General features: G+C 61.5%; 1 long non-coding RNA gene across 1 annotated transcript; it reads left to right on the top strand.

Annotated features, from left to right (window-relative positions):
* The first annotated feature begins 206 nt into the window (after positions 1 to 206).
* On the top strand, positions 207 to 1,392 carry LOC106146512. The gene is made up of 3 exons (XR_001230975.1): positions 207 to 362; positions 537 to 658; positions 1,131 to 1,392. It is a non-coding gene; the product is annotated as an uncharacterized LOC106146512 (long non-coding RNA).
* Positions 1,393 to 11,377: the final 9,985 nt, after the last annotated feature.

The raw sequence follows: 11,377 nt of genomic DNA, 5'->3' as shown, positions 1-11,377 counted from the left end.
AGGCCGGGCTGGGGAGCTGTAGGCAGGGCCGCGGAGGGGCGGAGCTAGTGCGTCTGGGCGGGGCTGTGCAGGGACGGCCGGGGAGGGGAGGGGCTCGTGCGTCTGGGCGGGGCCGTAGGAGAGGCTTAGGGAACTGCCAGGCTGCGCCCGCAGGGACACCTGGGTTTACACGCTACATCTTCCCGTCCCGTCCCGTCCCGTCCAGTCCAGTCCTGTCCCAGCCCAGCCTCAGCTCTGGGAGGAGACCCCACCCCTTCCCCTGCAGGCTTTTGTCGGCTCGGCAGAGCTGTTTTGTTTTGCAACGCCAGGGAAGAAACAGGGTCTCTTGCGGGATCCGGGACCTCAGACCCGGTGTGACCCAGGTACCCAGAGTTGGACAGACTGAGCCCTGACACATCAGCAGGCCAACAGGCAGCCTCGAGGGAGCCGGCAGCCCAGACAACCGAGGGAGGAGCGGGGGAGGAGGGACAGGGGAGGGAGGACCCCCTTCCACTCTGCAGCCACCTCGGTGCTTCACTCTCCTCCTGCGGTGACAGCTGAGGGATCCACCTTCGCGTCTCCTTGAGGACGCAGAGCAGCCACTCCAAGTCCAGCAACACGAAGCCACAGCCCGGCAGCCACCGCTGAACACACCAAGAGGGTGACAGGAAGGCAGCAGGTGAAGAGCCCCTCCCCCGCAGAATCCAGGCCAAGGCGGACAGTGGGCGGGGGCAGCAGGTGCGGCGGACTGGACGGACTGGCCTGGAGCCGCACGGTGAGGGAGGGGGCTGTGGTCTGTCACCCACGGGCCCCACAGGCTCAGGGGAGGCCAGAGGAGCAGGTGAGCACCCGCCCCAAGGCCATCCTGCAAACTAACGGATGACCACAGTACAGTGGGGTCACTGGTGACAACGACCTTCCTGCAGCCGGGCCGCGTGCCATCCTCCCAGCCCAGCAGGGTGGGCACCATCCTGACCCCATTTCTAGGACAGAGAAACCGAGGCCCCAGGGCTGCCACCAGCCACCCAAGATCAATGGAACACAGGCCAGGGAGACTCAAGACAGCCTGAGACCCCACTGCCCACCAGGGGTTCACTGTGCCGGGCACCACACTCAGCCCTTTACGCCCAGTAACTCACACGATTCTCAAGTCCCCTACAGCACCCAGATGACAGCCGATGACGCAGTAAAGCTCAGACTGGACGCCACGCCACCTGGCACCCTGGGGAGTCAGAGAAGACCGAGGGAATGCTGATCGGAGGCTTCCGGAAGCCCCCGCAGGTCCCCCCACAAAGGCTCCTTCAGGTCACCCCCAAGCTGTGCGCACACCCCAAACCACTGCTCAGCCCTCCCAGAGAAGGCCAGCCAGGAGCCCCGCCACACACCAACCCTCAGCCTGGGCCCAGCCCCCACCCAGGAGCAGGAGCTCAGGCAGGCAGAGGCCACGCAGGGCTGGGGCCGCCATCAATCGATCGCCAGAAGCAATTAATTGCCTGGGTCAAGAGATGGTAAAAGAGAATTGTCACCGGGGCCGGGGACATTCCAGAGCAGCGCAGCCTGCAGCCCAGGGCAGAGAGCAGAGGGACGGGGGACGCTGGGCCCGGCCCCCGCTCGCACCACCAGCCTCCCAGGCCTCCCGCCCCAGGGTCACCGCGGTGGCCCCTGCACACACCAGTCCTGACCCACTCGGGTGAGGACCCAGCCCAGCAGGCAGGCAGGGCCAGGCCGCACCCGCTGCTCAGCCTGGGGGGACGGCACAGCCCCCACCCGGGTCTGCCCACCTTCCCAGCTTCCTCAGGCCCGCTCCTCCTCTGCTAGAAATGGAGATAAAGGTGAAGGCCGCAAGGCCAGGCTGAGACAGGCCAGACCAGGCCAGCACCGCCCTCCCTCAGCCCCAGGAGCCCCCGCCCCTCCCCACGTCAGGCTCGGACAACGCCCTGGGCCGTGGCCAACGCCCCACTCAGGGCAGCCTTGAGACTTGGGTGCAGCTCACAGGGCTCCCCACACCCTCCCTAGGGCCTCACCCCAGTGCCTGTCGGTGCCCGAAGCACCTCGGACACCAGGATCAGACAAGGGCAAGGGCCATGATGGGAGGACCTGACCGGGGGAGGACGCCGACGGAGCGCAGCACGGCCCACCCCGCCTCTGCAGCACGCGTCACCAAGCTTCGGGACAGTCGCCCTGGACACCGGAAGTGCGAGGCACAGGTCAGCACCCTACGACCCTGACGGACGGGGCCCAGGGCAAGGCCTCCTCGAGCCTCCCAGGCCAGCACCTTGACTGTGAGGCCCCCATCCCTGCCTCCACCTCCACCGCTCACGCCAACAGGGAAACCAGGCCAGCCTTGCATGCGGAGCGAGCTCAGGACTCACCGGGGCTCTCCGTGCCCTGGGAGAGGGGAGATCCCCACGGGGTGCCACTCGTGTCGTGGGGGCTGTTGGGCGCCGGGCAGCGCTGGGTGGGGCGGACAAGCTCCCTGAGCTCAGGACTCAGCCACAAGCTGAGGCGCTAAGGACTGTGAATCCTCAGTCTGAGTCGCAAGACTGTTGAGAATCACAGGCACTAATCCAGCTTGTGGCCTTGCAGGCACTCATCTGTTATCCCAGTTGCTCGGGAGGCCGGGGCAGGAAGATCTCAAATTCAAGGCCAGTTTGGGCAACCTAGAAAGACCCTGTCTCAAAAAGGACTGGGGGTGCAGCACCGGGCCGGGGATGCGAGGCCCTGTGTCCATCCCCAGGGCCGCAGAATAACAAAAGAAACAAGAAACCAGCACGTGCCTGCCCAGGGCAGAAGGGGACACCGCAGAAGGGCCCGGGCCGAGCCGCGGGCAAAGCCGCAGCAGGCAGCAAGAGGCTGAAATCCCGCTCCCTGCCGGGGCCTTGCAGCTTTTATCTCCTCGGAGATAAAACGCCTCTCGGGGTCACACCCGGGATCCAGTGAGCCTACTTAACCCCCTCAGGGACTCCCTGAGCCACCCCTCAGGAAGACAGGGCCCCGCCGCATGGCAAGGAGGGAGGCACCCACGCCCTGGGCGCCCAGGAGCTACACAAACTGCACTCTCCAGACAGGGAAACTGAGGCCCAGAGAAGAAACAGCCAGCCCAAGGCGACAGCGCCTCACTGCACCTCAGGGGTTTCCCAAGGGCTTCCCAAGAGCCCTTGGGAAAACCTCATTTCCCACAGGGAAATTGAGGCAGACGGGAGCCTCCCACCTCTCCCGTATCAACGGCAAAGCAAGGGTTGGGTGGGTGGAGCCGCCAGGCTGGGCGGGTACGCAGCGGGCACTTAATGAACGGCATCCGATCAGTGGACCCATGGCTGGAGCCTCCCGAGGGGAGGGACAGGGCTGCACCTTTGCCACTTAAGGAGGACACACCTGTTCTCCTCAAAACCCAAGGGCTCTTTTGTCCAACAGTGCCACACTGCTTATCAGGCCTGGCCCTGCAGGCTCTCACAGGCGGGAGAGGGCTCAGGGGGACCCCACCCCTCGGGCAAGGGCTGCGCCATCTCGGGGTCAGGGTGCCCAAGAGAGGGCCCGGCAGCCTGTGCCACAGCCAACCTCGAAGCCAGTACACGCAGCCACCCCCGGGCACACGCCAGCCTCATGCTGGGCTGTGACAAAACGCTATGCGGAAGGTACAACCGGAAGGTACAACGGGCCAGGCGGACGACAGCGCCAGCCCAGGCAGCAAAACTACCATCGTAAAAACAGTGAGAACGACACCCTTCTGGATGCCCGGCTAACCCTCCCAACAGCCTGGAAAGGCAGGTCCCGTCTGCAGCTTACACAGGGAAACTGAGGCACGGGGCAGGTTAGCATGGCCAAGGACACAAAGCTGGAAAGTGGCAGTGGGGGAGGGGAGCCCAGCCACTGAGGCCCTGCTGGAGACCTCTCAGGTCTGCCACCATGACCAGAAGGTCACCCAGCTGAATTAAATACGGAGCCATTGATCCAGGGGTAGTCACTGGCTATTTCTTTTTAATAGAAGGCAGTCACCTCAGCTCTGCATGGAGCCGGTCCAGGGCCGGGGCTGGTGGCGCAGGCCCTCCCTCCCCTCTTCCCAGCGGCCTTCTGTCCCCAGACCCCATGCGTCATCCGCCTCCCCGTCATCTGTCCCCCACCAGGCCTCCCTGGCTCCCTGATCACAGGCTAAGGCTCCTGGACGCCAGCCAGAGCCAGCGTCGCCTCTGCTTCAGGACAGCTGGGAAGGAAGGAAGCGCAGGGCTCTGCTGCTATGAATCTGGAACAGCCGCCCCTGGGGACAGGCCCTGGCACAGGGGACGGACGGCGCCCTGGAGAGCCAGCAGAGCTGGTCACGGGACATGCTGGGCACACACTGTCTTCCTGGCCAGCCCTGGGGCCAGGCACTCCCCCTGGAGGAAGGAACCACGAACCTCGTGTCTCCTGAACCCTACAGTCCCTGCCCCTCAGCTCCGTCCCTGTCCCTCAGCCACAGCCTTGAGAGATGGACTCCAAGGTCACGGCAGCAGGGACACAGCCTCTCATCCCTGGCTGCCCCAGGCTGCCGGCTCAAGGCCAACACAAGCCTCTGGTTGCTGTGACGCGTGGCCACAAGCTGAGCAACTTAAAAACAATGCTGATGGCCAGAGTGGATGCACATGCCTGTCATCCCAGCCACTTGGAAGGCTGAGGCAGGAGAACAGCAGGTTCAGGCCCAGCCCGGGGAACTTCCTGAGACCCTGTCTCAAAATTTTTAAAAGGGGGAGGCGGCTGAGTATGTAGCGCAGTGCAGCTAGGGTGAGGAGGCCCCGGATTCCAACCTCAGTACCACAGAAACTAAAAAATTAAAATTAAGAAAAAAGAACACAGCACTAGTTCATGATTTTGACGGGCCTGAGCCTGAAGAGATTGAACAGGGCTAACATCAGATGCACAAAAAACCAGGCTCCCTGGTGGCGCCAGGGACAGTCCAGTTTTGGTTCTAGCTTCTTTTTTTTTTTGTCCTTTACAGACAGGGACTCACTATGCAATTCTTGGCTGGCCTTGCAATGATCCTCCTGCCTCAGCCTCCCAAGTGCTGGCATCACAGGTGTGCACCATATCTGATATCTCTTTGGTGTTTATCAAAAGATCTGCACAGCTTCTGGGCAGGCATTGGCACATCTTTCCGGGGACCGTTATTCTGCTCCAAAATAAAAAATCTCGGAGACCTTAACAGAGCTCCTAAGGCCCCCTCCCACGGAGCCTGGGCTCGGACAGCTGCTTCTCAAGGGCCCTGTGACTCAGTCGTCCCTTTTCTGCCCAGCATGAGCGGCCTGCCCAGCCCGGACCCTCCTCAGCAACACAGAGCCTGGCCTTGACTCCAAAGTGCTCTGGGTAGAGCCCTATGACCTCCCGCTGGAGCCCTCTTCTCTCCAGGTTAACCGAGCCACTCCCAATCACACACCTGAGCAGCGTTTTCCCACCACCACAAACCACCCCGATGTGTCCTGCACGCTGCGGATCCCCGAGGAGCACCGGAAATCACCCCTGCCAAGACCCATACTCCCCCTCTGTCCCTTCGAGGCCAACACGACAGACACCAGCGAAGAGCATGACTTCTGTGGACCCTCAAGACATCACCGGAAGCCAGGCCGCGGGGCTCTGCCTGGCAGGTGAATGCCAGTGTGACACCGGGTCTGGAAAAACGTCCAGAAGGCTGAGCAGCGTGAGCCCTCGCGGCCGGCAGGGGACGAGGATGGGGGATGGGAGGCGGAGACAGGTGCAGGGGAGGGAGATCGGAGGCCACCAGGGCTGCTCAGATGGCGCCGGCGCTGGTCAGCAGCCTGCCCGCAGCTGATGGTGAGCCCCCAGGAGCCAGGGTCCCCAGGCAGGCCCAAGAGGGAGCGCCAGTCCTGCCCTCCCACGGCGTGAGGACACCAGCAGTACGAACACTCAGCGGCCACTGAGGGCAAGGAGGGGCACGTTCCTTTCAGCATCCCCTTCTGTCACCTGCCCGCCAGAAGGCTTAGGAAGGGCCACCCGCTGTCCTGCACGGCACAGCGGGGTCCCCAGGGTCCAGGTGGCCCCACCTCGCCCTCCCCGGCCCCGTGGCCTGTGCCGGTCACTTCCCCTCCCCGGGTCTCAGCACCCTTCTCAATGTCAAGCCGCTCACCTCTACAGCCAGGCCAGAGCCTCGGGGGCCCAGAGATGCAGGAAAGCCTGAAGGTCACAGGGCAGCCCTGCCGCGCCCCCTGGCTGCACTGCCGTCCCGCCGGGCTGCGGGCTGCGGCGCGGGCAGCGTCCAAGCCAGGTGCTAGGAGACACGGCTTCCTGCCCGCTGCAGCAGCTATTTATAGCCGAGCAGGCAGAGGCTGAGACGACAGGGTCCACTTCCTGCACGCCACAGCCACAGCCGCGTCGGCCTGGAGCCTTGGAGAGGACCCCAGGGGCAGGCGGGGTCAAGGCACAGACACGGCTGCACAGAACCCCGGGGCCAAGATTGCAGGGCACATGCACGCCTGTGCACGCCACTCGAGCCCCGCCACGGCCACCCGGGGAAGAGAGGCGAGAGGTCAAACAGCAGCAGGCCCGGGGGCCACAGGGAGAGCAAAGGTGTCAGACGCAGGGGAGACATGTGACTGGGATCCCCAACGGGCAGGGGGCCGGGTCGTGCCATACCCAGCCCTGCCCGGGTGCAGAGGGAACAGAGACAGAAGTCCCTGGCCTTACAGGACATCCACTCTAGCAGGTGACAGAAAACAGCGGGGTTCACAGCAAAACCATATATCAGAAGACGACACCTGCTAAGGAACAGACAGGAAAGAAGGTGTGAGCACAGTGACTTTCAATGGCTCGAATCTTTGAGAAAAGCCTTGGAAGGAGGTGGTGGGTAAGCCAAGTGATTAACAGGACTCCCGTGGGTGCATGGGGAAGAGCAATCCAGGCACAGGCTGTGCAAAGGCCCTGGGGTGCAGGAAACCAGAAGCCATGCCTGAGACAAGGATACGAGGGACAGAGAACGCAGGACAGACTGCACATGGCTGGTGGATGCCACGGCTCCAGCCTCTGCCTATCTCCAGGCCCTCATCACCCCAGCGGTCACCATGGTCCTGGGTTTAACAGTCCCCGTCTTAACTCATCTCAGCTGCCAGGCCCCTGTGCAAAGCAGACCCATCTCCAGAGGACATGGAGGTGGGAGGAGGGGGAGTGGACGTGCTCACCGGGGTACGGGGGCCAGACCGCGGCACCCGGGGCATGGAGACAGTCAAGGGACTGACCTGGGGACCAGGGATACAGCTCAGCGGCACAGCGCCTGCCTGGCAAGCGCGAGGTCGTGAGTTCGATTCCCGGTACCAAAAAGAAAGGGACTGACGTGCACAGAAGCAGCACCCTGACTTCCCTGCTTCACCCAGGAACCACCAGCATATGCACAACCTGCCCCTTGGACCTCGTCCAGGCACCCAGCACCTGCCAGGTTCCAGAGATGACCGCCCTCTGTGTCCCTGAGCTGCCAGCCTGGCCCCACAGCCTGGTGAGACAGCGGGCAGTGCCAGGTAGGTTGCCGTGGTGACCAAGCCTCCATGCTGCTGCTGAGCGGTGCTCCGGGGTGTCAGCAAGCACCTGGAGTCCTGCATGGGGACACACAGTGGTCCCCACATCTGTGTCCCTGGGCCAAAGGAGCAGTGTCAGCAGGCGCAAGTCCAGGCCAGCACACCGTGGTCCTGGAAGGGATTCCAAGGGCCCAGGACACCCAAGGGCTGAGCTCCCCACCCCAGGGCACACCCTGGGGCCAAGTGCTTCTCAAGACCCCCAGCAGCCCACCGTGGGGACACCGCCCACACGCCCTCCTCGCCCCGCCCTGCGGAACCAGGCTATACTCTGCCTCCCAGTGCTGAGACTCCCTCAGGAATCCACTGGATAAGATAAAATCAGACCGCAAAGTCAGGACAAAGGGAAAAAGCAGGGACAAACTACTAATCTGAGGAGGTCACGGTAAAGTAGGTAAAAAACCAAAACACAGGCCAGGATTGCTCAAGGCGGCCTGCGAGTTTAGCTCTCAGCTTCCGGGCACTCCATACAGAAGCCGTCCTGCAAGTGTGCGGCGGCCTTAGCAAAGCCTCAGGCTCCGTGCCACCTTGTGGGGCCAGAGACCGACTGAGTCAGCCTTACTACCGCCTTCCCTGCCCCATCCTGCAACGGCCAAGGGCAGCAACAGCTACTCAGCCAGGCCCAGGCTGCGGGGAGGACTGCTGGGGCTCCACTGGGGCCACCTGCAAATTCACACCCCTCTCTGGGACCCCGTATGCTCACCCTTGAAAACTCTGAGGTTAGTGAGAACAAGGCAGACAGCCTTACGCCACACACCTATCATTCCAGAGCTCTGGGAGGCTGAGGCAAGACGATCACAAGTTCAAGCCCGACCTAAACAGCTTACCAAGACCCTGTCTCAGAATAAAATATCAAAAAAGGGCTGGGGATACAGCTCAAGGTGAAGGCCCTGGGTTTAACCCCCAGTGCACCAAAACACTAAAATAAAACAAATGTGGTAGTGTGAGCCCAGGATCAGCACTGTCCTCTGTGAGGGGGGCAGAAGGACATCAGGGCTCCCAAGGTCTCTGAACCTCGGTCACAGCCGCCTGGCCTCAGAGGCCGGAGCCCACTAACATCGAGGAGGGCAGCACCTGGGGGCCTAAGTGCCGCAGTGTCCAGCAACGCTTTGCTCCGGGACCCCAAGTTCTATTTTTTGGAAATAGAACTTCATCAAACTTTATTCCTCAAACTTTTTTTCTTTTTTGGTACGGGGAATTGAACTCAAGACCTTGCCAGGCAGGCACTGCACCACTGAGCTATATTGCCGACCCCTAGGTTTTTTTTTCCCAATCAAAACCCTTCTTGCCTCCTGCACAAAAAGCAGCTCGTGAACCCCTGCCCACGTGCTCCAGCCCAAGCACCAAGGCTCACTTCAGGTGGAGCTGTAGTGGTGACCAGGACACGAGCATGCAGCTCATGCCACTGTGTTTGTTTTGGTTTGGCTTTTGAGACTGGGTCTCAGTATCTAGCCCAGGCTGGCCTTGAACTCACAGCAATCCTCCTGCCTCAGCCTCCCGAATGCTGGGGGTATAAGCAGGCCCCACCAGGACAGGTTGTGTTTTACACACACGCACACACGCACGCACACAGCCACTGAAAGCCGACATCTGCCCAGAGCGTCTGCAGATGCGGGCAGCCGTGACTGCCTCAGGGGACAGAAACCAGGCAGGCAGGGACCACAGGGACTCTCCGCACCGGCTGTACCATATAAACTTAATATTTTTTACAGGCCCTGCATTTTCTCTTATAAGAATACATTTTTATGGGGCTGGGGATTTAGCTCAGTGGCACAGTGCCTGCCTGGCAAGCGCAAGGTTGTGAGTTCGATTCCCGGTACCAGAAAAGAAAAAAAAAAAATACATTTTTATAAAGCCTAAAGCAATTGGCAGAGTCATGCTGCATTCCTTTTGGTTCTTCTGTATTTTTCAAATACAGTTCAAACAGCAACAGGGAAAAAGCCCCCCAGTGTCTCCAGAGCCCTATCTGTGTGGAAAGACACCCCAGCGCTGGACGCCACCACTCTGGGAAGCTCTTCTCGTGGAACCCGCTGTGCCCCTGGAACAGGAGGGTGCGCAGGCCTAGAGGGATGGTGGCCACAGCACAAGTGAGCCCCCCACCTGGTGGCCATAAATGGCACAGACCAGGGTGGCCTCCGGGCTGGAGAAGTGACCATCGAGAAAGGAGACAAGGAAGGGACCCAGCTGCAGGGACAGGGCCCAGGCAGACCAGCGCCTGTGACGGCGTGGCCCTGGGGCCTGGCCAGCGAGAAGGCGGGTTTCTGCGGCCAGGCTGACCACAGGCCCTCGGCCTCGCCTCCAGGGCTACTCCATTTCACTGCATACGTTTTTCTGGCACCCGGCTGTCTCGCGGAGTGGCCATCAGCCCGGCCGACAGAAATGAATCAAACCCGCTCTGCAGCTCCAAGTCACAGCGCACTACGGGCCACGCCACAAGTGCTGGACCCCACAGACACCTGGACAGCACAGGGACAGTGTGAGAGCCTTCTCCCCCGACGTCCTGTTCAAGCATAAAGACGCTAAGGATGACGCCAGGCATGGTGGCACACGCCTGTGATCCCCGCCCTCGGGGAGCTGAGGCAGGAGGGTCACAGGTTCAGGGCCAGCCCAGGCACTTTAACAAGATTCTGTCTCAAAATACAAAGGGCTGGGGGAGCAGCTCGGTGGTGGAGCCCTTGCCCAGCATCTGCCAGGGCCTGGGTTCCATTCTCGTACCATTAAAAAAAAAAAAGGCAAGAAAATGAAACAAACAGAGGCCAGCAGGTCAGAGACTCGGCTCAAGTCATGAACTGACAGACGCTCGACCCATACCCATGACCCTGATTTGCAAGCTCCTTTTCTTTCTAGAATCCCGAGGCCCCACGGCCACAGGTGGAGGCGAGCTCAGCACTGCCCAGCAGGCGCCCCGGGGGGTGCGGGGAGCAGCGCCAGGTCCCCACGACAATGGAGGCCACAGTGTCAGCCACAGAGGTGGTGGCAACCCCAGTGCAGAGATGGGAAAACTGAGGCTCCGAGTGTCAAGTCCCAGGCCCAGAGCTCAATAGCTCAAAGAAAGGGCTCAGGACGCTCACTGGCGGCCTTTTGGGGACTGTAGGGGACTCTCCCAGACTATCCCCTGCTGTGTATACAGGGCGATTCTTCAGGGCTGGACATACAGAAGGTCGAAGCCAGCAGGGCCGCAGTGGGCGGCACTGACAGCACTGACAGCACTGCCCAGACACGTGAGCGCAGCTCTCTGCGTGTGACCTTGGTGGCCTCGCCCCTGGCAGGTGGCACTGCCCGCCAGCGAGAACAGAGCTGCCCCCTTCCCCGGGTCTGTCCCCATGGATGCACCCCGCATGCGGGGCTCCAGGCCACAGAGCTGATCACGGACAGCTTTCCAGAGCCCATGACACTCCATGCTAAATAATTCAAAACCGTGTTTTCATTTCAAAATAAACAGCTCCCTCGCCCAGGCGAATGCCAAATTTGCACGAATGGTTAAGATAAGATGAGACTTCAAAGAAACGCCAGGCCCAACGCAGGCACCTCGGCCTCCCGGGGACACCACTGGTGTTTGTGCCCTCGCCAGCGGCCCGGCCAGGCAGGGCTGCAGTATGTCATGCTACACCGTGACAGGAAGAAGCCCAGGCCCTGACGCTACATCTCCTTCCCAGCTGTGTGGCCCTGGCTCAGTCGCCTAGCCCCCTGGACCTCAACATCCCCACCAGCGCCACGGGACAGTACCTCCAGCAACTCAGACCAGCACTAGGACTAAGCAAAGGGACCGGCTGGGCACAGTGCTGGCACACAGTAAGGGCTCAGCCTGTTACTCTGGATGAATTTCCAGCTGGAGCCCGAGGGCTCTC

Source organism: Chinchilla lanigera, unplaced genomic scaffold (assembly GCF_000276665.1).
Source record: "Chinchilla lanigera isolate Chin_1 unplaced genomic scaffold, ChiLan1.0 scaffold00081, whole genome shotgun sequence".
In the NCBI taxonomy this organism is placed as follows: Eukaryota; Metazoa; Chordata; class Mammalia; order Rodentia; family Chinchillidae; genus Chinchilla; species Chinchilla lanigera.
Note: the sequence above shows the minus strand (reverse complement) of the source record. Positions and strands in the feature narration are given on the sequence as shown.